The sequence below is a fragment of the Anomaloglossus baeobatrachus genome, chromosome 1 (genome assembly GCF_048569485.1).
Source record: "Anomaloglossus baeobatrachus isolate aAnoBae1 chromosome 1, aAnoBae1.hap1, whole genome shotgun sequence".
In the NCBI taxonomy this organism is placed as follows: domain Eukaryota; kingdom Metazoa; phylum Chordata; class Amphibia; order Anura; family Aromobatidae; genus Anomaloglossus; species Anomaloglossus baeobatrachus.
Genome location: NC_134353.1, coordinates 63436406 through 63448450, shown reverse-complemented (window position 1 = coordinate 63448450; position 12045 = coordinate 63436406).

Sequence of the window (12045 nt, the reverse complement as noted above, 5' to 3'; positions counted from 1 at the left end):
GACGTGTGGACCTTGTCTGCCGCGCATGCGCGGCGCTGATGCTGCCGAGGCGGCGATCGGACCTACCGCGCATGCGCGACGTACGACGTCATCACGTCCCCGCACGCACACGTGATGTGTGACGTGCACGAGACCCATACAACGGGAGCCACGACTTCCGGGTTCTATATTAATAGCACGTACTGCCAATATAGGGTGTCCGGCGCCCCGCACGTGGTGGTGTATTTCACAGGTACGACATATATTTCATATACTTATTTGCCACTACTTGCCCTCGCTTTCTTGATATCGTTTCCATGGCATTGTTTCTTCTACATTATCTCTTTCATATTCCCTATTTCCCTTATTCCCTATAGAGCCTTTGGCCTGCTCATTATTAGACCCTTTGTTCACTCATCATTAGGTCAGGTACGTGGTCTCATTGCTACGTATGTCTCTTGCTGGTTGATTATTGGTGTCCTTAAGTATCTGTCTCTGTCTTTGCCTCACGACAGTCTCCTTCCCATTTACGGTGCACACACATCTGCACTGCCGCCTTGCGACAACACAGAGGCAGCCTTAGTCACATTTTGTGTATCATTATACTCATAAGGTACGACGCAGTTATTTTTGATGGATCCATCATATATTACAATATTGATCATTAGTGTCCATACTAACGTGTCATATACTCATATACGTTTTCTCAGAACAGGTCATAAACTCACCTCCTTGGGTCCATGGGCTAATACAACTTACTCTCATGTGGTCTACCTGTCGTTGTTAATAACCTTATGTGTGTTTGGATTCTTTAAACGGCTGGAGCACTCATGGAAACTTTTTTTTCCATACCCATAGGTAATATTTTTGCCTTACTCTTGGTTCTTTTATAGTTTTGTTTGATCTTTATTTGGATTTCATCCTTTTGTAGATTGTAGCACCACTTACTCATTCGTACTGGTCAATTTGACTTATACGCAACCGGGATATTCCAGCTCATACTTGGTCCCGCCCATGAGGTACTCTTTTTCTGATAGATCAATTATCTCCTGGAGCCCATATGCGCTCATTTCTAATAGATGAATGATTTTTTCATTTAGAAACTTGTGGCACATGACCCACTAGGAATTCACTTACTGAACCCTTTCAATATATCAGTGGAGGTTGCTTATGTTTTCTCTTACTGTCCTGATTGGATGTTCTGATCTCAGCATTGATCCATTGAGGTACACACTCCTGAACCCCTATAAACACATAGTTCCCTTTTTCTTGTATGCATTTATGGTATTAACATATTCATGTCTTACCCTCTAGTACCTTCCGTTGACACCAAAGTGTCTAATTGTTCATCACAATTTCGGTGCTCGTTCAAGGAAACGTAATCTTATCTATCATAGGTATGTCCTGATTTCTGGTCTCCTTAGTGTTATGACTATATCGTACATTGATTTCTACAGCAAATAAAGTGTCCCTTTGTATTCATTATATTTAGTCCACGGGTATTTTCCTTGTGCATTCTTTATGAAGAGCTCAGCATATATAAATCTTTTTTGAAACAATGTAAAACGTGATTTTCACCTGTGTGTGATATGTATTGTTTTGTAACAATGATGTATGATTGTGACAATGTATATATTTCTTCTCTTTGTTATTTTATTAGTCCCTGAGGAAAACCCTGGATGGGTTGAAACGTCGGACTATTTTTCACAATAAAATAAAGACAATATTGAGCATCATCTTTGTCAATGAACGGGTCGAGTTTCCTCAACGCACTGTCTCTAGGAATGGGTAGTCCTTTGTCGAGATTGTCTATCTCCTTGTTGTAGGCTTCATTTTGTACAACATGGAGTATTGTAATCTTGGCTTTCTCTAGGTTGGGAGCACTAAACGCATGCTTGCAGTGATGCCAACCTTTACTGCATCTCTGATTTGTTGGTAGTTCGGACTTGTAAAACTGAGTCACGTGTAGTAAAAAAGCGATGGCTCTAACAAGTGAGTTCCAGGTTGAGAATCTACTGAACCGATGAGATCCGAGGTGACGTCCTGAAACCACTGTATGAAGAGCTGACACTTGAGGACGAAGGTCTTCATCGACATCTGGATCCACCAGTTCGAATGTATCGGGCCTGCTGATGTAGGATGTTGTTCGGTACAGGAAGGCAGGGCCTGTGAACCATGTAGTGTCCTTAAGGTGACTTGGTGCAACGGATCTAGTCGCATGGTCGGCGGGATTGTGATGAGTAGATACGTAATGCCACTGATCAGGGCGAGTTGATCTTCTTATTCTCAATACCCGGTTGCTGACGTAGACATAGAACCGTCGTGTTTCGTTGCAGATGTATCCTAGTACCACCTTGCTGTCAGTGTAGAACTCTGCATCTTTGATCTCCTGATTCATTCCATCTGAGATAAGTTCAGCCAGCTCTACTGCAAGGACGGCAGCACAGAGTTCCAGTCTAGGTATCGTGTGTTCACGGAGTGGCGCCAGTTTTGTCCGACTCATGACGAACCCAATATGGATCTGTTCATTCACATCAGTGGTTTTAAGGTATACTACCGCTGCGATTGCTTTGACTGATGCATCGCAGAAGATACAAAGTCTTTGAGATTTGACTTCGGTGGATGGCACAGGAGCGTATGGTCGGTTCACATGAAGATCGGTCAAGGCCTCGAGAGACTTCCTCCACTCTGCCCACAGGTCTGCTTTTTCTGCCGGAAGTGGATCATCCCAATCAGATGTCTCTTGGGTGAAGTCTCTTAGCATCATTTTACCTTGGATGGTAACTGGAGCTACGAATCCCAGAGGATCGTACAAACTATTCACAAAGGAAAGGACACCTCTACGTGTGAAGGACTTTTCTTCTTTGTTGATCTGAAAGGTGAAGGCATCTGTCTTCAAGTCCCAAAGTAGTCCTAGGCTCCGTTGCATGGGAAGAGAGTCGATGCTCAGGTCTATGCCCTTCAGATCACTGGAATAGTCTTGAGAGGGAAATGCTTCCATCAGTTCTCGGCTATTGGATGCAATCTTATGCAACCTTAAGTTGGACTGAGCGAGCATTTCTTGAGCTCTTTTTAGAAGACTGATTGCTGCCTCGTTTGTGGGTGTGGATTTTAAGCAGTCGTCTACGTAGAAATCCTTTTCCACAAAGGATCTAACATCCGACCCGTACTTCTCTTCACCTTCTTTGGCGGAATTCCTGAGACCGTAAATAGCCACGGCGGGGGAAGGACTGTTCCCGAAGATATGTACCCTCATCCGGTACTCTATGATGTCTTTATCTGGGTCGTTGTCACGGTACCAGAAGAACCTCAGGTAGTTTCTGTGTTCCTTTTTGACGAGAAAGCAGTGGAACATCTGTTGGATGTCAGCCATAAATGCCACCGTATCTCTGCGGAAACAGAGTAGAACTTCTAAGAGTCTGTTGTTGAGGTCTGGGCCAGATAGTAGGACATCATTCAACGAGACGTCTTCGCACTTGGCACTTGAGTCGAACACCACTCTTATTTGGCCTGGCTTTTTAGGATGGTACACTCCGAAGATGGGTAAGTACTAGCGTTCCTCAGAGTCCCGTAGTGTAGGTGCGATCTCTGCATGGTTATTTCGGAATATCTTCTCCATGAAGGTAAAGAAATGTTCTCTCATCTCGGGAGACTTCTTGAGCTTGTGTCTGAGGGAGACAAATCGACTGTAGACCTGTTTCCTGTTGTTGGGTAGGCGTTGTCTCCGTGGTCGGAATGGTAAGGGTGCCACCCAGCTGTTCGACTTGTCTTTGGTTATTTCTTGGTCCATGATATCCAAGAACATCCTGTCTTCTATGGACATTGCTGTTTTGTTGTCCTCTTTGGTCCTGTGGAAGACTGTACAGCCTATGTGGTCTTGTTCGCCCTCACAAGCGTGGTCTTCGTTGGAAGGAACTGCGAAAGGACATGGCAGAGGAGTACTGCTTGGTAATTCCTTTACCAACAGACTGTTGTGACATGGTCGGAAGAAAGATGGACATCCATTTTCTAGTGTGTTGGTGAGAATACTGTTGACTGAGGCTGGCTTGTGTGCTCCTCCTAGACAGACATCTCCTATTACGACCCATCCTAGGTCAAGTCTCTGCGCATATGGAGCGTTCTGGGAGCCGTTAATGGACTCTCTAGCCTTATGCACACGTAGCATGTCTCTTCCAAGGAGTAAGGCTATTGGAGCTTCTGAGTCCAGTTCTGGAATCAGGTGAGCTATACGCTTCAGATGGGGGTGATGAGCTGCTACCTCTGACGAAGGTATCTCGGACCTGTTGTCAGGAATCTGGTTGCACTCCAGTATGGTGGGTAATGATAGGCAGGTCTGGCCATCTATGGTTTCCACCTTGTATCCGGTTGCCTTCCTCCCCGCCGTCTCAACGGTGCCTGAACATGTCTTCAAGGAGTAGGGAGAACCGGGGCCCGCAATGTTGAAACTGCTGAAGAAGATGGACTTAGCAAGAGATCTGTTGCTCTGGTCGTCCAAGATCGCATAGACCTTAATTGCTTTGTCCCTACGGCCTGCTGGGTAGACTCTGACAAGGCATATTTTCGAACAGGACCTTCCTCCTGTGAGTCCTTTACAGATCTCCGTACATTGAGAGGTAACCACCGTGGTGTCTTCATCATTGTTCTTCTGTTTTCCATCGTGTTCTTCTGCTTGCGGCAACACTTGTGTAGGTGGTCCAGGGTGTAAGGCTGTATTGTGATCCGTGCTGTCACATTCTGCACACTTCACACTAGCTTCGCAGTTCCTGGCCATGTGCGATGTTGCAGCACAGCATTTGAAGCAGATGTTGTGTTCCTTGAGGAAGCCTTTGCGATCCTCTAGAGACTTCTCCCTGAAGGCTCTGCCTTTTAGTAGAGGATGTGGTTTCCGGTGTAGAGGACACTGTTTACTGATATCCTGGGGTTTGTTCTCTTCTGGAGGATGCTTACTCTCTTTGTGAGCAGGACCTGAGGAGACAATGTTAGTTTTGTGGACTGCCACGGGTGTCCTACTGGGTTTGACACCGGGGGCAGTGGTACACGACAGAGTAAAATCAAAACTAGGGTCATTTCTGATTTTAGCTTGCTGAGCTACAAAATCTACAAATACAACAAAAGGAGGGAATGGCACGTTATGTGTTTGCTTATACCGTGAACCGTGTGAGACCCACTTTTCTTGTAGATTGTAAGGAAGTTTTTGCACTATCGGATTGACACCCCTAGCGGTATCCAAGAATGCCAATCCGGGCAAATCTCCTTCCTCTTGGGCAACCCGTAACTCTACTAACAGATCACTTAGCTCTCTTAACCTTTGAAAGCCTTTGGGTCCTATCTTAGGGAAGTCATCAATTCTTTTAAACAGAGCATTTTCAATAACTTCTATGGACCCATAGCATTCATCAAGTCTCTTCCACACCAAGTGTAGACCTTTGGGTGGGTTTTTAATGTTAATGTCTCTTAGTCTTTTGGCGCGTTCTACCGATTCACTACCAAGCCATTTTACCAGGAGGTCTAACTCCTCACTACAAGAAAGGTCCAAACCTCTTATGGTGTTCTGGAACGAGGCTCGCCACGACCTATAATTCTCGGCACGATCATTGAACTTTACAAGTCCTTTTGTGACCAGATCTCGACGAGCAAAGAACTTTGCAAAGTCCATGGTGGCTTGGTCAGTGCTGGTGCGAGCCGGTGTATGGTCGTGTCTATTGTGTGGTGTATCACCATACCTGTAGGGTGTTTCCGCCTTCGGAAAGTCAGCATAGTACCTCCCCGGAGAGGAAGGTGTCTCTTTGTGGTAAAATGGTGGTTGTACCTTCCGCCCTGTGGAATAGTAGTTTTGGTGAACCTCCTCGTGCTGTACACTCTCTTGCTTGAAGCGGTGTAATTCGAGTTTGGATGGCTGGCCGTCTGCGTAGTCTGTTTGGTGAAGCACATCTGAGCTGTCATCTATCCTGGAGTATTGGTAGATGTATTCTGCGACGCGCTGTGCTGGATCCTGCTGGTTTAGGTCCGGCCCAAGAACATCGCTACGTCTTCCTTCGGGTTGCTCTGCCGCTTCCAGGAACTCTGCCTTGGCTATTGCGGCCGCTGTCTCCTTTTCTACGGCAAGTCTTTCTAAAGTCAGTTGCAGACGTGCATTCTCTGCTTCTTGTTCTGATTGCAGACGTGCACTCTCTGTCTGTTTTAGTTTGAGTTGCATTTCCTGTTCAGCGAAGGAGGACCTCACTTTAGCTGCTTCGGCCTCAGCGCGGGCGACGGCAGCAAGCTCCCTAATTGAGGATTTAGTAGAGCTTGCCCGTGACCTTGTCTTCAGGGAAGACGCTCGGCTGACAGACATTGTGCACTTGGCTGCAGACTATTTTAGCGGGAAACAGAGTCTATTTGCGGACGGCCTTCCGCGTGGTGGAGAGTGGAATGGTGGTTTCTGGCGTACTGCGGTCTAGTCACTGCGGCTGTATGGTGGCTGCTGCGACATCCATATGCGGTACAGCGTGGATGTTAGCGGTCCCGTACTACAGCCTGCGACCGGCTATCTTTACTGGAGCTGGACTGCGCTCTTGTTCTATGTAGCTGTATGGCGGCTGCTGTAATACCCGTGTGCCGTGTAGCGTGGGTGTTAGCTGTCCCGTACAGTTCGTACAATCGCTGCCTGCGACCAGCAGCCCGTTTTTACTGTTCTGCCTTCGTCCACGTGTGAGCTGTGTGGACTCCGGCATACAGCTAACCTTCATCCACTGTTTCAATAAACAGACTGTGTTGCCTTTAAGTCTTTATTTATTAAATGATGATGGATAGGTGGATGATCATAAGAAATGGATGATTGATTGGTAAAAACTATAACAAAAGATACAAATCCATATCAGTACAGGCATATCACAAATAACAGAATGACATACATAGTAGTACTGGTATTTACAGAATCTGCATAACACAGAGAGCAATGCATATGACTGAATACAACATTTACACTGCTGATGCCGCCCTACACCTGCTCTGCATGTATCACAGCCTATGCAATCTGAGTAGAGCCACTGCCACTTCACAGTGCCTACATAACAACTGTACACATATTCCAACACAAATATGTAGTCTAGTACAATGATTCCTACCGGGATCCATTAGTCAGGAGGAACGATTGAAGAAAAGGAACTGGAGCCGGCCATAGCACCTCTGAATCCTATGGAGACACCAAGACATCTGCGTCTCCAACTCAGTAAGGGAAGGGAAAAGGGGCAGTCCAAGGAAGTATCTTTTCCTTAAAGCAACAGGCTCCAAACCACAGAAATACTGTAGAGATGTATGAGGAAAACATAAGAAAGCCAACAGTGATCTCTTGTGGGCAACAAACGATATTACCCTTATCCTATTTAATGAATAGAAGACAGAACAGAGCTGAAAGGTGAGGAATGCTAGCCCCACCGCTGCACTAATACAAGAAAAAGGAAAGACAAACAGGGGATAATAACAAGAGATAAGGTCCAACTCACGGCTGTAGTCAGAATCAGGACTGCAACCTACACTTGCGATAAGGGCTCCACCAGCTCCTTCCACCTCAAGGCCTAGCATCCAAATTAAATCAGAATAACCAGCCCCCTTTACGGAGAGAAGAGGGTATATACAGTATAGGGACTGGGAGTGGTCCCAAACCTGAAGCACCCGAGGAGAGCAATGAGAATGCTGCTTGCAAGAAGAAACTGACATTAACCCCTTCATCACCAAAGGAAATGAAACGTTTAATATAAAGAGTCTTACATGGCAATGAGAAACTCTAGGCCAGAACCTGTCAGTCTTATAATGAAGAGAGACAGCCGTGACACTTACTGTCACTATGTAAAAGTGGTGTAATACTCTGACAGCATTGTTCCCAGCAGCGACCTGAGAGTCAGAGATGCGTTCAGGTGTCTTCCCCATGCTGTTCCCATTCCATTTGAACTCAGTTTTCATCCATTTCAGCAATTTTGTAGTCCACCTGTTAGGATCCTCCAGAAAATTGCTCTAGTTTCCCATTGACTTCAATTATACTTGTTACTTGAATTGAGCCCCTCCGAGAATCCGACCTGCTCGATTCGAGTATTGATCACTCGCTCATCACTATAGTACATAAGGTAGTTGAACATGCCAACATCTACAATACCTTCCTTCCATGACCCTTCCGGTCATGCACACCAGACCGTTCTGAAGCCGGGACGCGTACACCCGGCTTCATACTGTGCATGACTGGAAGTGCCCGGCATTCAGAAGTGCAGTCACAGGAAACACAGGTACGCGCGTCACCGCAAATGACGCTGCATTGAATAGCATGATAGCATGCCCCTGTGGGTGTACTAACATGCTAAGAGGGTGGACTAGTCGGAGGATATAACACCCTTGAGACTAGTCCCTGCGCTCATTAGCATAAGATAAAAGATCTTTATAAATACTTTTCCATAGATCCCTATATCTATGCTAGTGTATACAGGGACAGTTAGGCAGGGATTAGCAATATACACCCAGAACTGCTCGTGGCTCTGGGTGCATATTGCACCTGACAGCTTACCTTTAACTCTTTTTTTTTTTTTTTTGTATATTATATCTCTTTATTGGCACTTCCAGCACTGCTCCTAGTCACTAACTGTGGCACTTAATTCATGCCACCCTGTACCCATCACCCCCAGCCCACAATGTGATACAAAAAGTTTGCCATTTCAGCCCCCCCACCCTTCTCCCCTTGCTGCTATCCTTGTACCCCCTTGAATTTGGGGGGATACAGTGGAGACCATGATTTGGTCAATATACTGCAATATAAATGCAAGTGGGAACTAAATAAATAAAGTGTGATATAAAGAAAAAAAATGTATGAACCCCCCACAACAATTAAAACCATGCAAAAACAAGCCCTTGAATACATAAAGTCCATTTGCCCTGTGCTCAGTGTCGCCCCCTGTTGAGTAATGCATTGTATTTGACAACTTCTTTGCTCACAGTATAGTAGATATTTACGCCCATCTTCCAGATTTCGGGTGTATATTTCTAGAGCACATTCTGTACATTGAGCTCTGATGACCTTTACATATGAGGGTGACTAGTCTCCAACAATGTTACAATGCAGCAAAAAGTGCCGGACATCAGGAGAAATATTAACTATGAGGTCCAGACCTGGACACAGGCGGGGGCTGGGGAAGAACATGGAAAATCACCATGTTAAAGAGTAACATACAGGTGCATGTCAATAAATTAGAATAACATCAAAAAGTTAATTTATTTCAGTAATTCAATACAAAAAGGGTATTGCATATATTATATAGAGTCATTACACACAGAGGGATCTATTCCTATATATTATATAGAGTCATTACCCACAGAGGGATCTATTCCTATATATTATAGTCATTACACACAGATGGATCTATTCCTATATATTATAGAGTCATTACCCACAGAGGGATCTATTCCTATATATTATATAGAGTCATTACCCACAGAGGGATGTATTCCTATATATTATATAGTCATTACCCACAGAGGGATCTATTCCTATATATTATAGAGTCATTACACACAGAGGGATCTATTCCTATATATTATATTGAGTCATTACACACAGAGGGATCTATTTCAAGTATTTATTTCTGTTTATGGCTTACAGCCAATGAAAACCCAAAAGTCATTATCTCAGAAAATTACAATATTACATAAGACCAACTGAAAAAATGATTTTACACTCAGAAATGTTGGCACCTACTGAAACGTCTGTACAGTAAATGCCTCAGTGCTTGGTCACGGCTTCTTTTGCATGAATTACTGCATCAATGCGGCGTGGCATGGAGGCGATCAGCCTGTGGCACTGCTGAGGTGTCATGAAAGCCCAGGTTGCATTGATAGCAGCCTTCAGCTCGTCTGCATTGTTGGCTATGGTGTCTCTCATAGCTTCTCTATGGGGTTTAGGTCAGGCGAGTTTGATGGCCAATCAAGCACAGTGATAATGTGGTTAGTAAACTGTCGCGGGCGGGGAGGACGCCGCCGCGCGCTCACTAACACTTGGGTCCGGTGCTGCTGCGGCTGCTGCTGCTCGGTGGCTTGAGCGGTGGGCCGGATCCGGGGACTCGAGCGGCGCTCCTCGCCCGTGAGTGAAAGGGGTGGTTGGTTTGGGGGATTTAGTCTGTGACGCCACCCACGGGTTGTGGTGAAGATGGGCACCACCGCTGCTGGTGACGGGGATCCCGGGAGCGATGGTAGGGAGCAGCTGGGATGTTGTTTCCCCCTCCGTGGTTAGGGGTCGGTGGTCCCGGGGCCCGGTGGTGTGACAGGGAGGCAGGGTTGGTGAGGTGCAGGGTTGCAGGGACAGCACGGCGCGGTGCCGGATGGCACGGGTGTACTCACTCAGTAAGAGATGCACAAAGTCCTTGGTAAACCAAACGGCTGGATGGACGGGTCCCGCAGCCGGCTGCAGTGTCTCTCCCCGGACAGGTGATGGCGGCTGTCTTTCCCTGCATGTTTGTGTACTTGTTTGACTACGATGGATCCCCAACGGTAGTCCGCTCCCCGGTGTATGGATGCCGGAGGAGCCCGTTTGCCCGCAGGCGCTGGCCCTTGGGTCTCTAGCCTTAGGCGGTAGCTGTATACACTCACGGTGTGGGCAGTTGCCTTCAATCGGGTCTTTGGCTGTTAGGAAACCCCTGGGGTTCCGGTCACACTCGGATTTGACTATTGTCGTCGGCTCCAAGCCTGGTCGGGGTCCGATGGCCCTGCCTGTGTGTGCTGGCTTCACTTCGCTCCCCGGTCGGTACCGGCGGGCCAACGCCCGACCCCGGTCCTACGGTTCCGCGTTGGTTCACCACTCCTGCAGATGGCCACCACCGTCTGCCAACCTTGTTGTCAGTGCCTGGGCCACAAACCCAGACACTCTCCACTTTGCTCCTCTCACTTCAACCTCCTGGACTAAACTGTCACTTTTCCCGCCTCCAGGCCTGTGAACTCCTCGGTGGGTGGGGCCAACCGCTTGTCTCCGCCCCACCTGGTGTGGACATCAGACCCTGGAGGGAGACAACAAGGGTTTTGTGTTTGGCTAATGTTACTGTCTAGTGGGGGTGGGGGTGTGTGTATGTTACCTGTGACGACCTGGCTAGTCCAGGGCGCAACATTCCCCCTTGGTGAAATGCAGACCGTCCGCGGGCTGCCCGTCCATCACCGGTTTTATTTTTCAAAACTGCAAAATATAAATAACATGTAAACATATCAAACATAAGCATTTTGGTTAGGTCACTTGAACGTTGCACATATAAAAACACTTTTAATAATGACAGACGGACGGATGTCTTCCGCTCTCCCACCCAAGCAACCTAGCCCTGATGCTGCCCCTAAGAAGTGGGCAGCACCCCTTGACCCCAGTCCAGGTTCAGGCTGCCCGAGTGGGAACGGGTACGGTTACTCGCACCCGGCTGTGACTTCAGGGGACCCCACGTCCAGGGGGACCCCTGACCCCCGGAGGTTGGCCACTGGTCCTGGTCGTGGCCGGGCCCCAGCCTGCTCTGCTGTGGGCCCTTCCTCCAATCTGCCTCTCCGGAGGCGGCAAAGGTTTCCATCCCACAAAACTATTTACAAGCCCACCAGTTCGTGGGGGGCCTGCCAGTTCTCGGCCATGTTCATGAGTAGTTCCTCATGTGGGTGGTGAAAACACACAGAGTCCCTCCGGGGACAACTTGCCGGTAACGGCCAGAAAAATCACTGTAGCTAATCAGATGATCTTCGGTTGATTTTTGTCATTCAATTAAACTGCTGAGGGTCCCAACGGGAGACAACTGTTTGCAACGGCGGACCGCTGCCACTTCTTGAGGTCGTACTCGTCTAGGACCTCTTCCAGCTCAACATCCAGACGGCTTGGTGGAGGAGGAGGGGGCTGGGGCCGAATCTGCTCACCGCGGCTCTTCCTTTGCTTAACGTCCAGGTCGAACAAACCCCTCTCTCTGCAGTGGCGGCTGTAAGTTACCAGGTCGCCCGGCAATAGATCGCGACCTGGGTGGCCCGTGGGAAGATGTGAGTTGACATCGCAGTGGGCCACAAACACTTCGGCCTCCAGGACCGGCTCGTATA